Source organism: Cariama cristata, unplaced genomic scaffold, assembly GCF_000690535.1.
Source record: "Cariama cristata isolate BGI_N322 unplaced genomic scaffold, ASM69053v1 scaffold28297, whole genome shotgun sequence".
Taxonomy (NCBI): domain Eukaryota; kingdom Metazoa; phylum Chordata; class Aves; order Cariamiformes; family Cariamidae; genus Cariama; species Cariama cristata.
The window spans coordinates 24259-35318 of NW_009628849.1; the positions used below are offsets into that span (position 1 = coordinate 24259).

General features: G+C 39.0%; 1 protein-coding gene across 1 annotated transcript in view; it reads left to right on the forward strand.

The window, feature by feature from the left end:
• The window catches only part of LOC104165367 (polypeptide N-acetylgalactosaminyltransferase 18-like), a 49704-nt gene that overhangs the window by 21552 nt on the left and 17092 nt on the right, over window positions 1-11060 (forward strand). The window lies entirely within an intron of this gene.

Consider the following 11060-nt stretch of genomic DNA (forward strand, 5'->3'; position numbering starts at 1 on the left):
CCCCTGCCACTCCTGCACTCCTAGGGAAGACCTGGTCCTAGAGGGACCATGTAGGGACACAGATTTGCGCTTTGGGGAGAATCAGCTGTGCAAAATTGTACAAATCACTAAATATTTATTGTACAATAGACAACTGTAATAATCCTTCTTAGTGTTTTTATTCATATGCAAATTAGGAAGCTGCTAACAGTAGTAATTGTTGTTGTTTTAGAACAATCAAAAAGATGTAAAATGGATTTACTTGAAAGAGTCCTGAAAGAACTGTATTATTTATATTGCAAATATTCAGTGACTTCTAATTATGAGTGACTGATGTGCCTAGTTTTTATATTAATTCTAAACAGCAAGACAGAGCGCTTTTTCTTTACTTTAGGTCTGTGTCCTGCAGATACCATTACAGGATAATCTACTTCAGATAATAAAATAAAGGCTTCTAAAACAGGCAGAAAATGCAGGGGAAAATCTGTGACATAATCTGCCTTTCGTGATGAAGGCGGCTTAGCCTTACAGCCTAGCAATACCTCGGCATCCTGAAGCTTAGCATAGCTATTTTAGCTATTCGTTGTTGTACTTGAAGGACATTTAAACAACCTGGTTTTAGAGTTGTTGATTTTACTTTGCTGCCTCACTCACCTGATAAGCTGTTACTCGGAGAAGCTGAGCCTCTTCCACTTGGCCTGTGTAGGTACCTGTAAGGCCTAAGTTTATATGCGAGCCTTCACAGTATGACTGAAGGCCCCAGAAATCAAGCTCTAATGAATCAAAACAAGGCGGGAGGTATAGTAATATTTGCACAATTAAGCAATGTGCCTTTGCATACTGCAGTATTTACTGTTCATTTCTTGCCAAGGTTTACACCTGATTTGTGCAGGGGGCACAATATGAAGTTGGCAGTGTTCTTAGTCATAGGAGAAATGAAGCTCACTTGGCCAAGCACAGTAAGGCTTCCCACACAGCTAGGACGGTTGAATTAACATTAATGTCCTGCCCAACATGAAAGCAACTTTCTGCTTTTTAAACAACTTTATTTATTTGTTCCTAGTCTAGAAAGTCTTTTTAAGACTTAAGTACTCATTGTAAGAAATCTTGGTGTATGGTTACTTCTAATGTCCTTCCTCATTTCCATCTTTCCTTTAAAAAATGTCATTAGCACTAAAAGTACATTCTGAAATGAAAATTATTCAGGTGATGCTTTGCTTTGCCCATTTCTTGGGGACCAGACAAGCAGAAGAAAGGAGGAATCCCTGGGATGGGAGCACAGTATTGCAGGCTGAGACACATTTCAGTTTTATTTGCAGAGCTTTGTGAACTTTGCAATTTATTCATGAACACAGGCAAGATCGAAGCTACAGTTTTTGCATGAGGTCATAGTATACAGACTCTTCATTTAAATTCTAGATGCTGACTTCTTTCTCTGAGTGTCATTTGCTGTCACCCTGCAAACAGTGGAGCCACTACTTCAAAGGCATTTCGGGGGCAGCAAAAATGCCATTTCTATTAAGGTACATATATTTCTCCATTTGCCTTGGAAGGCTTAATAATGTTTCAGGAAACAAATATTTCTTTTAGGATACAGTTGGGTTGGATAATATTTCATGCGCTTCTGTCAGTCTCTACAGAGAGGCCAACAATAAGGATTGAAATAAATCAGTTGAAGTGAAAGACTTTGTCGCTTGAAATACATCCTCTACAGGGAAGGAATAATGTTTTTACTTTTTGTAGGCCAGTGTAATTAAGGATTTGCTTTGATTTTGATGCTGTCCATTTAAAATATCAGAAATTCTTTTCTTCAGCTTAATGAGCTTAACTTGGTTTAAGAGACGAAATGCTACCGAATGTGCTAGGGCAGGAACACTGAGTAACTTTCCTTTGTTCTCCACAGGACGGAGAGCTGCACCAGTCTGCACCTCTCACCCCTGTCCACTGAATAACCATGACACAGGCCCTCATCTGTTAAAGCAGTTAGCACAACCTTAAAGTGAAATGTAAATGACACTTTGACCTTTTATAAAAAGAGAAAAACTTAACTGTCCATGACAGAAGTGACCAACAAAAAATGGTACAAGTGCTCTTTCTTTGGTGGTTATCAGTCATGTCTACATCATCAGTATTCAAACCAACTCATCCCCCATTAATACACTGTTGTGAAGTTGGCTGCTAAGTCATATAAGTCATTTAAAGAAAAGGAAATCACAGCATAGACATCAGATGTCTGAAATTTTATTCATATTATAACAAAGGGCCACTGGTGCTTTTAAATACTAAATGTATGGCTACTAAACCTGGCAGAGATTTCATTTGTTATAGAGTAGTTTATTAAAAATAATGCTACTGAGCATGCAAGTAGGCCAAAGGCAGCAACCTGAAAACCCAAGTTTTCAGAAGCATTCAGGATGGATTTGACAAGGGCATGAGTGTTGACATCAGTGAGGAAGTCAGCAAGGGTCAACTTTTAGTGGAAAAGTTGTATTTAAAAGATGTTTTGCAAGAAAAAAAGGCTGTATAACAAGGTTTGATGACTTTGGAAGAGGTTCAAGATGAAGATGTGCATTATATAAATGCACAATTACCTCAATGTGACTGTGGCCGTAGTAATCTGAAGCACTTGGGTCTAGCTGTGAAAAGGTTAAAAAAAAAAATCTGCTTTTAAACTTGTTGGTGCTGAGCTACCAAATGCTTATACACAGATGGCAGTGAACTAGCTCACATTTTAATTTGGCCAGAAGGAGTCATCTCTGGCGTAAAGGATGGACCAGTGCATCTGCATATGGGGACAATGGCTGAGTTTGTTTGCAGATGAGTGTGTGCTGAAGGAGAAGAAAACAGGGTCAGACAGACACGGGATTCTGTAGGAATCCACAAAGAAAACTGTGAAGGATAAAAAGGGATTGGTGGGAGAGGGACAAGGACAACTCAGATAGGACAAAGTCACAGGAGCTATAAGACAGCATGCTTTTTAAAAAAAGGACACAGTTGTCTATGCCAGAATGGTTCTGGTTTGGTTTGGTTGGTTTTTTTTTTTTACTGCCTTTTATTTTTTTCCGTGGAAGAGTTTTAGAGATCTTGTGCAGAGGTAACAGCAAAACCAAGAGAAGCTTTAGGAAGTGAATCAAGTAAAATTTTAATTTATTCAGGTCTTGTTAATTCCGTAGTTACCAGCATTAGGAAACTATGGAAGTAAGTACTGAAAGCATATATAAAAACAATGATTGACAGTTCTATTCAATTTAAAAAGTGGAGCTTAAGTAAGAGGATTTTTGTTCACTTGTTTTAAATAAAACCAAAGCAGAATACCAGAGTAGGCAACAGCAGAATTAGGTATTCCACTGCAATATAGGTCCATGAATTTAAATTAAAAAGTCTGGTATTGAGCTCCTGTCTGTCTTCTATTAAAATAATATGTTAACATTTTTGTGTCTTTAAGCCTGTATTTATAGCATCACACTGTATTATTTAAAGTTTCCAAGCACCTTGGCTTTATTGCTATCAAATATTGTTGCTAAGAGTTCAGAAGTTAATTAGTGCACAGGCATGAAGAAGAGCAAGTAGGTCAGCTAATCAGTATGCTGGTGGGTTAATTCAGTAGATACAAATCTAAACAGTGACGTGACATATTGAGTAGTTTCCTTCTTACACACCTGACAATTTAAGTCTAAATTATGGTGTTGCCACACTTGGTATACTAGCTGTTTGTCAGCTCATCAGTAAGACAAGTTTCATAGCGAACAGATCCTCAAGATGGATAAAATATAGTTATAATTGTTTTAAAGTTGTATTGTCAGGCTGCACCAGATGAAAACCTACCTCAGAAAAATAACATGAATCTTCTAAGGGTTGACCTATGTCTTAGGGGTAACTTTCTGTAATTCTCAGCCTGTCCTCTTGTGCTTGTATTTCTTCAGCAGTAAGTTTTTTAGGGCAGCACAAGAGGCAGCGATGCTGTTGATTGTGGCAACAGGACAGCACAGCCTCTCTCTCCTGTCACTTCCTACATGAATAGTAAATGGGAAAACACTTGATTTTTATCTTAGTGATGTATTTGTTTGTGTTATTTGTAATGAACTTGGATTCTGTTGAGAGTTTTCTTATCAGGGTTGGAAAGTTCTTTCTTTCAGATGTATTTCTGTAACAAGAAACACTGCAATAAAAGTCAGGAACAATATAAATAGCCAAGTAACAGCAATGTTCGCTAAGCCTGGATTTACTGGAATCCACCAGACTGCTCTTTAGCTGGAGCTGTAGTCAAGTATGAATCTGCTGAGAGACTTTGGACCTAATATGTTAATATATTTCTCCTGACAATAAATGAGTTCATGGGTTCATTTGAAGAAAAAATACGGTTCAAATATGGAATAAAGTAGTGGTGAATCAGGCTTCTTATCCCTTGTGGTTATTATGCCAAAAGCAGGGTAGCAAATGAATGCTGCTGGTGGTGAGCATTAAGTTTGTTCATTATAAATGCAGAGGCATGTTCCAGTCTCCACCGTGATTTCATCTGGGAACATTGCCATAAGGATTACAAATGGCTTTCAGCCTGAAAATTGGTGTGTATTGCTTTAAACTTCCAGTGGGGACTTGGCAATTTATCCTTCAGATAATCATCATGTGTTAAGTTGAACATCTTACTGTAACTTTTTGCTATGTGATAAACCAGCTCCTATGAATAATTTATTGCAATTGGCAATCCACTTCAGTGCTGAAGTCTTTATCAACTCTGGTGGCTTTTCAAATTTTAATAATAAACTTAGAGACAAAAATCTCATTGCATTTAAATTCAGTGGAATTTCAGCATTAATTGCAACAGGAATCACAATTTGACCTTTTAGGGCAAACTCCTCGTGAACAGAAACTCTACTTCACATCATTGTGAGGACAAAGCCATGTATTTGTGTCCAAGTAAGCACAGTTCATTTACCTCCCTTTGCACTCTACACCATGGGGTTTTGTGCACACTTTATTTTGTGTAGGTGTTGGAAATATTTTCACTGGGCAAAAACGTTGGCTGAATTACCCAGGCCTTCATTGCTCTCGTGGCAGGTTTAGGATGTGTTCTGTACTGCACCACAGCACGTAAGATGTGAGTCTTCCACCAAAATTATTGTTCGAGCCCTACAGGAAACCTGCCATGGCAATCCAGCAACACCTTTCAGTTGATGTGTACCAGTGAAGTCTGTCCCAAGCTTTTCGTCTGCTCCGTCTGGCTAGGCTGAGCCTCACTGCCATCATGAAGAAACTGAGGGTACTTAACTGGGGGTCTTGCAAATTGTGCTTAGCGCAATTCCCCCGTGTAAACAAAGGTAGCCAAATCTTGTCAGATGATCTCTAACACCAGGAAAGAAGTGTCTACCACATGTATATGCTAGATTCAGTATGCATTATCTCAGCTCTAAACTTCTATAAATCACAACCTTCCCCCGCCCCCAATTTTGAGCATTCTTGCGCAGATCTGCTTTTTGCTATGCTCGCCTTATGCCCCTGGCACTTGCATGTGCTGTGCACATGTGTTTCGCAGCGAGCGCTACCTTAGCAGAGAACGAACTCTTCGGCAGTTCGAGGACTGGCTATGCAAGTGGTATTTTGAGATTACAGCTGAAAGCAGAATTTGTCTCGGAGAAGGCAGGCGGAATAGAAGGGCAAAAGGACCCTTTGTTCTGAATGTAACAATTGAGAGTTAGGGGAGACTGTGACTCCAGGCATGAACTCGCCTTTTTCTCTTCCATGCTGATTTGCTACATGAGATTGCATCAAGAGGGAAGGGGAGTCCCTGCATTCCCCAAAAGTGAGCAAGGATATGGCTTGGTCCAATGGCAAATAAAGGGTGGAGCTGCTTCTCCTTTATTCTGGAGTTGGTCTGAGTAGCAGTACTGTCTACAACTTCTGTTTTCCTTGCAATATTGTATTGTGAGTTTTCCTGATATGCAAGCAAATTTTCAGAAAAAGTTAGGCTCAGAATATTAAATAGAAAAAATAACATACAGCAAATTAGTTCACCTGAAATGCAGGTGGGGAAAACATTTAGGACACCAATTTTTTTTCTTAATAGTTCCTAGTTATTACAAAGATTTCTTGAGAATCCTAGGCTATGCAGCTCTCAACTACCACTCATTTGTGTTTTCATCTTTTAGCTGTCTTTTTAAGACAAACACATTTTGTTCTTAAAAAAAAAATGTATAGAAAAAAATAACATGTATGCCTTGACTAAATCTCACTCTTTCACTTCACAAAGATTTTGGGAACCATTTTATATAGTTTTATTAATGTGAATACCAATCTCAATTTGCTTGTCCTCTATTTTGTCTCAGTGTGAATAACCAGAGAGATTATTAGGTGGAGCAAACAGGAAAGCAAGGCCTTAGCTAGGACACTTCTAGGAAAATAAATTCAAGAAAGCTACGGAATAATTGGTCCTTTAGTTGGAAGATGCCGTTTCACAGGCACAAGGCTATTTGCAGGGCACGTTTCTCAGCAGATATAAAAAAAAAATTGGAAACAGTTTACAAAAAAAAAAAAAAACCACCTTTTACAGTGCAGAGGAAGATGAGTTATGAAGGTGATTAGTTGAGGCTGTTCTTCGAGAACACAACAGACTGAAACAGAAGCCTTGTGGCAGAGACCTATGTCAAGCTTTGAAGGCAACCAATACGCTCTTCTTCAGAGCCAGGTATGAAGCTTTTGTTACTTTAATCGCTTGCTGTAGTTCTTTAGATTAGTAAGAGCAGAGTTTGTTTTGAACAACTTCTTTTGCATCACTTTAATCTGCTGCTAGCCCCAGGCTTCCAGAGGAAGTTTCTTGAGGACGTTGAATGCAGCTGGACCTGTCGCAAGGGCAGGGAAAGCAGGCAGCACATGGCGGCCTCCAGAGCCAGCCTGTCTGCCTGTGAACGGCACACATCCACCCTTGAAAAGCAGCTGGTGGGAACGTGGTTGAGGGAGATGTGGAAATGCCTGAGGCTCAGGCCCCATGTTGACTCCAACACTTTGCGGATCACAAATCGTGCCTACATTTTTACAGAGTTTCTGACAGTAATGCTGAATCCTTGTAGTTTCATTTTTTGAGAAGAGAAGTGCCTTTTGTTGAACCTAACTGATTTCCTGAACAAAGGTGCTCCCTTCCAGTTGCCCAGGCTACATAATTGTACATCAATACTGGTAGTGAAAGAAATAGATGGTAAAGTGCTGTGGGCTAGAACAGACTAATGACATGTAAGGAGGCTTATTTTTGTTACAGAATAAGGGAGTTGGTTTTTTTCTTAATCACGTGGTTTGGTACCAACATCCAAGCAAGATTCTTTCTGTGGAAATTCAGTAGCTCCTCAGGGAGTGTGTATGTGATGGTGATGTGAAAAATGTGTGGCTGTGTTTTGCTGAGGCTGCATCTTCAGTGAAAGGGCAAAGGAACTCTGAGTGAATGCTGTAAATCAGCAAGTGTCTTAACTTCACTGGAACTAAGCAAATTTTTGGCTATTGAGTCTCCAGTCCTTGGAACAAGGACTGCTGTGACATTTGCCATTGTAGCAGAAATGAAAGGTCCAAGTTACCCCGATGACTTAATAGTCCATATTCAGTATTCAGTCGTTTGGACTTCCAAGACAGTACTGGAGTGTTTGTTCAAAACTCACTCTCCTAAATTACTGCAAAATTTCTATCCTGTTGTGTTAGTTGATGGTGATATTGCAATATTGTAGGAACAAATGTCCTGGTAAAATGTGTTTTGCCTGGATCTTCTGAAGTGTTTTAAACAAAAGTGCCTCAGTTGTCCATTTTGTGCTGAAGTGGACTGCAAAACAGCCGGTGTACTTGTTGATGCTTCTTAAAAGCATCCTCTTGAAGAAGTACTGCTGTGGGCATCTATTTAACAACTTATTTAAATCACAAGTACAGACTGGTTTTTATAAGGTTACACATAAGATGATAAAACATGAGCATAGTTTTAATCTGTAAGATTGTATTTTACCTGAAGGTCAGTTTAAAATATGATCACTAAAAAAACATTTATGTGCATACCTAACAAGTACATTATGAGATAGTAATTCAGTTCATGTAGTTAAGCTCCTACGGCCCGCTCCAGAAAGGTAATTTGTGTGCCATCTTTAAACCAAAAAAAAATAAATACTAGACCACAAAAAAAACCCACAAACAAAAAAGAAACTTAAAGTATTTTGGAAAATGAAAATAAAAACAGGGAGGTATAGTGTGAAAGCAATTAAAATATTTTTCTTAATACATGAAGTTATTTAAAGGGAGGCTTTACCATGGTTTCATGTTTAATAGCTTTAGGTTTCAGACTAGAAGAGCATTCATCAGTCACGTCAATAGTTAATTCTGTTTTACCATGGATGTTCTCCCTTCATCCTGACACAGTTACTATTAAGCCGTCTCAGTGCAGGGACTGTTTCATTCTCAGGCTGGGGGAAAGGACCCAGGGACTGTCCATAGGTTTAAGAAAAGTTTTCTGGCCAAGTGCAACACGAACCGATACCTCGCTGTTTGCTAGCATGCTGCTCAAGTAGAATTTGTGGAGCATATGTGCTTTTGGTGTGATCCCTCCATTAGAAAAATATAGTAGTCAAATTACCAATTTATGCAATGTTTTCAATTCTGAAATAAGATACTAAAATATTTATAATAATATATAGAATAATTATTACTGGATAAGCAAAGGAACATCCTGAAAGAGCCTAGTTAGACGGACTAACTGCCACCATACCACAGTCTGTTTCAGTTTGAGCTTATTTTTAGATGCCACTTAGGAGCTGAAAGGTGCCTTTCCCAATACTAGGTGAGAATACAAGATTTCACACCTCTTTTTCTAAATTGGTCCACAATGAAAAATGAAGTGATATTAGCAGGTAGGGTAAAAGCTCTCTAAAGATAAGCAACAACCTGCTAATTAAATCTATGAAGCATAATTGCATTTGACTGTTCTATTTCTGTACAGTTTTGCCAACAAACAGCATTGCGTAATTCCCCCAGCCAGAGCCATCATTCTGCTTCTGCCCAGAAAGGTGCTCAGACTGAACCACTACTGATTTGATATCAAAAAAAGCTGGTGCAGTTGCACGATGAATTGGGATTGCTTTATCCAGGAAGATGAAATGATCACCTGGACCCTTCAAGCCACTCTGTGAAAGGCTGAGGAGACTGAGCTAATACAAACAGCTCAGCCATGAGGGTTTGCAGGTACACCACTTTTTTTGCACAAGGAACCCCGAGCTATAGTGAGCATTTCTGAGTTATGGCCAAGCCTGCTCATTTGTTTGCAGTGGTGGATGTAAGAAAAGAAAAGAAAGAAATGCAAAGCCCCGTGGTTTTCTTCTACCATGTTTTCTGTGGTGACAATGTCCTGAAAAAATGGAATTAACGGATCACTTCCTGTGGTAAAAAATGCAAATAACTGACAATTTCCCTCTCATTTTTCTAGTAGTAATTTTAGGTAAGAGGCAAACAAGCCTGCAACAAAATGTTCACCTGTAGAGTCCATGTGTCCTAACAATCCCCTTGAAAGATCATCTTGATCTTACGGCCTTGCTATATCACTACCTCAGTCTCTCTCCAAAAAAAGCATCTGGATAGTTCTTAAATGTATCTAAAATAGTTGCTGTTGGTCTGTCTAGAAAGTACATTCTAACTGTTTATTGCTGTTCTAAAGCATCGGTTTTGTTTGCAGGAATATTAATTATCTAACTTGTAGATGGAGTCTGTTGGGGTCCACAGTTTGTACAGTTTACTTCAACCAGTAATAACCAACCATTTTGGAAATGGGCTCTGCTAGGTCCTTTTATTTACCCTTCTCCTGTAAGGCATGACTGAGCTATTCAACCTTTCTCTATTCAGATTCTTAAAACGTAGACTCACCTCGGTTCAGCCACTCAAATTTCTGTGGTGTGAAAAGAATGAAACTTGATGAAGGAGGTCAAACCTTTGATTAGTGTAAATCATTCATGGCAACTTCATTAACTTTTACGCAACTATGTCAGTTTACATTTGCAGCTCTGCCCCGGAAGTGTTCCAGGGAGGTGAACAGAGGACATGGTCTTGCACAGAAACACCACCAGTTGTTTTGATCTGTATTTAATCCCTGCATTGACTGATTTCAGCATCCAAAGTGGTTGTTTTTTTTTTCACATTAAGCTCCCAAATCTCTCTTCAGTCCTGGTTTGTTGTGTTGCTCTGCACTCTCTCCCCTATTTGCAATTAATATTTTATCAGAGTTTTCACAAATAAGAATATGCACATACAAAACAAGCTACATCAACAATGAACAGATACCAGGAGACAGTACCATCAGCCTCCAGGAAGAGAAGAGATTGCCAAACACATGGCATAATTTCCAGCTCCCCTTTTCAGACACATAAAATGGATACAGTAAGATGACGGGGACATTAATTTGGTGGTTCTGTCCAGCTGTCATCTGTTGTGACTCTGATACCACTAGAGTTGTCAAAGCCTTACACCTACCCTGATTGGATAAGGCTGCTAAAGCCTGATGTTGCCATTTCATCTTTCTCATGGTCCTCTGGTCTGATTTTAGCAAAATAAATTCTATTTGTGATTAGCAAACAGACAGTCCTGGCATAGTCCTGTGTTACCTTTCCGGGCTTATATGTAACCTCTTATTTTTCAAGAAGACACATTATCGACTGTCTGGCAAGCTCACCTTCCTTCCTTCTTCTTTTTCCTTCTTCTAGAGAAACCTCCTACATATCTGTGTGAAAGAATTTGTGTAATATAATAGCCTCAAGCCTTCGGTCATAAGTGTAATCACTGAGGCCTGTGAAAGCACTCCTTTCCTACAAATCCAGAGCAGCCAGTGTCTGGTCCCTTTTTCCAGTCTCTGATGTCTGTGTGTACTGACATATACAAAATAAAATGAGAACAAATAGCCTGAAACACGGCTATTCTGTTCTCTTTCCTGCCATGTATCCGTCTGTCACCAACTGTTAATAACTTTTTATTGTATATGCTGGATTCTGGTTAGCTGCCTCAAATTTATTTGTTTGTAGAAAGCCTTCATTTATCTTTCTATCTGTCATATAAAAGATTGTGATCCATCCTGCTGA